Here is a 3,086-nt window from a genome sequence, read left to right as displayed (position 1 = left end):
GAAAGTAGGAGGTGGAACAATGTTTTGTATAGTATGTTATGCCAATTGAGTTTGATGTCCCCTGTGACCATGGTTCCAGGACCTCAGGATCAACTACTCAGTCGCTATGGGTAACTGGCTGTGACCAAGCAGTGACCATAAGCTAGCCCCTTGTCAGTTGTACTATATTCCTGGGGATTCTGATCCTTCACATAAACTTATAGGACCATTGTCTGCCAACCCTATATATGATCCTGGATACACTCCCTCCTTCATAGACATAGTTAATCGTTTAGCCTTATTGCATGATGGTATCATTGATTGTTTGCAATTGAGTTTGGGGATGTTTTCCCCAAGTAAATAAAAGTTCATCCCAGGTAGTGACATGGTCTTTGCTCTTACAAGTCTTTTGACAGGATTTGTCTCTAGTCTGTGGCTGTGCAGAAATTGGAGTTCTCCATCTTATTAAAAGATAAAAGAATGATATAGTGTAAAGAGGTGAGATTTGAGGCAGAATACAAGACTTTGGCATCCAGTTCTGCTGCTTCCCTCTGGGATTTGGGTACATCCCTGAGCCTCAATTTTCTTACATGTAAGAAAGGAACAGATACTCCTATTTGTCACCATCATTGAAAGGATAAGATGATATAATGCATTGAAAGTGTTTTGTGTGTCGAAAATCTTATGTGAGTGTTACTGATCACCAGCACCACATTCTAACCAACTTGATGAACTAGAACATACAACTGCTGGTAATATAGACATGCTAGAAGCAATTTTTAAAGCTAGACCTAAATTTCAAAGCCATTGAAAGTGACTTTAACTTAAGTATTCTTTCATATGACTTTTCTAAGAACTGAAATTTTTGCTGCACTACTAGAAACTCATACAGTAAGTGGAAGTGTTCTTGGTGCTGAGTGATAAAGTGACTGGGACTGTATTTCCTGACAGAATTTCCCACTGGCTGCTGAATTCATGTTTTTCTTGGCTTGGCTCTTCTACTGAAATCTCCCTGATTTCCTGTTATTGGGAACCATGGAAACTGATTTGCCCTCTGTAAAATGGGGTTCATAAGACTACTTACCTCTTAGGATTTTTGTAAGGTTTATTAAGAGACATTGTCTATAAAGGACTTATGATAAAACACTGAACAACATTAAATATTAGCTACCACTATTATTGCTATTATTTCATTTCTTACTACTATTGTGTGAATTACTACAATCACTATGATTTCACCCTTTGACCAGCCATTAGCTAAATTAAGCTTCACAAGTGCTGTTGGAACAGTGTGCAATATCTAAGAAAAGTTGATGCAATTTTAACTTCTTTAACAGTAGTTGTTGTTATTTGCTGTTGAGTCAGACCCGACTCATAGTGACTTCTCCTTGGGTTTCCAAGGCAGTATCACTACAGAAGTAGATTGCTCAAACTTCCTTCCAAGGAGTGGCTGGCTGGTGGGTTTGAACCACTAGCCTTCTGGTTAGCAGTCAAGTGCCTTAGGCACTACACTACCAGAGCTCCTAAATTTTCAGTGATTTTCTCTCCTTTTGGATGATTGATAAGTGTAACCACTTGTAAACCTGGGAAGACATCGATGAAACAACAGCAAGATCCATTGGCTTCTGATTCCCAGCCACCTGTGCTGGACAAGAAAATCTAAATCTCTAAAAAAGCTACTTCTCAAGTTCATATGGGGCTGTTCCTTGTCACAGGTACTAGCAGCATATGTTGTCATTGTTATGTGCCATCGAGTTGGACTCAACTCATAGCGACCCCTCCTTGGGTTTCCGAGGTGGTATCACTACGGAAGTAGATTGCCCAACCTTCCTTCAGGCAGCATATATTAGTGTCATCTATACTGTTCTATGTGAGTTAACTTAGGATGTAAGTAAATTCTTGGTTCTTATTGAAACAGGGACTACGGCAAATAATGGCTAGTCTGACTTGTTCATTTTCTTTTCTTTAAAAAAAAAAACTTTATTGTGATTTGGATGAAATTTGTATTTTACATTCAGTAGTTCATACACATTTTGTTTTGTGACACATTCCCCATAGGATAACAGCTCTCTTCTCACTTCCTCCCTGTGGGACCCCTTTCCCTGTGTCCTTCTTGCCTATGTATTCCTTCCTGTCTACTTTTTTCCCTGTGAAAATGCTGCCCTTGTAAATTTTCTTACTCCCAAGGATTGGAGAAACATTAGCTCATTTAATCTTCACAGAAACCTTATGAGCTGGGAACAAATAGCTCATTTTCCGAATTAGGAGAACGTGGCACAGAACAGTCCAATAATATGCCCAAGGTTGCCCAGAGAGTATATAGTAATGCAGGACTAGAACACATGCAGCTTCACTATTAGACATCCTCTGAAGTAGGGGCAAAGCTAGGGGGGCTGCTAGGGTATAGTTCTGCAACAGTGCATTCAGGTTTAAGTAGGAAACATTCTCCTCACAAAATGTGATGGATCCTAATTGCATCAAGATAGAACTAAACAGAGACTCCTTTAGGTATCTGAACCTGAACTTTCTCTCCAAGGTATTTTGCTGACATGGTACAGTCCTTTGTGTACAAAAAGATGACCCTCAATTGCTGTCATCTTTGATGACATGTTGTGTGTTTGGGCTGTTTGGTCAACAATAATGTCAGATTACAAAGTGCTTATGCTCCAATTCTGTGAAATAAGAATGTTTATTACATATATTTTCTTAGGAGCTCTGGTGGCATAGTGCCTAAGGCATTTGACTGCTAACCAGAAGTGGTTCAAACCCACCACCCACTCCTCAGAAGGAAGGTTGGGCAATCTACTTCTGTAATGATTCAATAAAGATCTTAGAGGATGAAGAGACTTGTACAGGTCACAAAGCTAGTAAATGACAGAACTGGGACTTGAACCTAGTTGTCAGGCTCCAAGCTCTATATTTGGTTTGTCCATCTGTTGCCTTCTTCATAATCTGATTTGATGGGCATACTTACTGGTCAAAATTCATTATTGTGACCCCAGAACCTATTGTGTTGCTGGCAAGGTCTGTTGAATTTAATTCAACTGTTGAATGGTTATCCATAGTTTGAAGTCTTACCAGTGAGCACCATAAAGCCTGGCTATTTA

This window comes from Orycteropus afer, unplaced genomic scaffold, assembly GCF_000298275.1.
Source record: "Orycteropus afer afer isolate SDZICR_OR568_19922 unplaced genomic scaffold, OryAfe1.0 scaffold00068, whole genome shotgun sequence".
In the NCBI taxonomy this organism is placed as follows: domain Eukaryota; kingdom Metazoa; phylum Chordata; class Mammalia; order Tubulidentata; family Orycteropodidae; genus Orycteropus; species Orycteropus afer.
The sequence above is the reverse complement of the archived record's forward strand: the minus strand, read 5'-3'. Positions refer to the sequence as shown.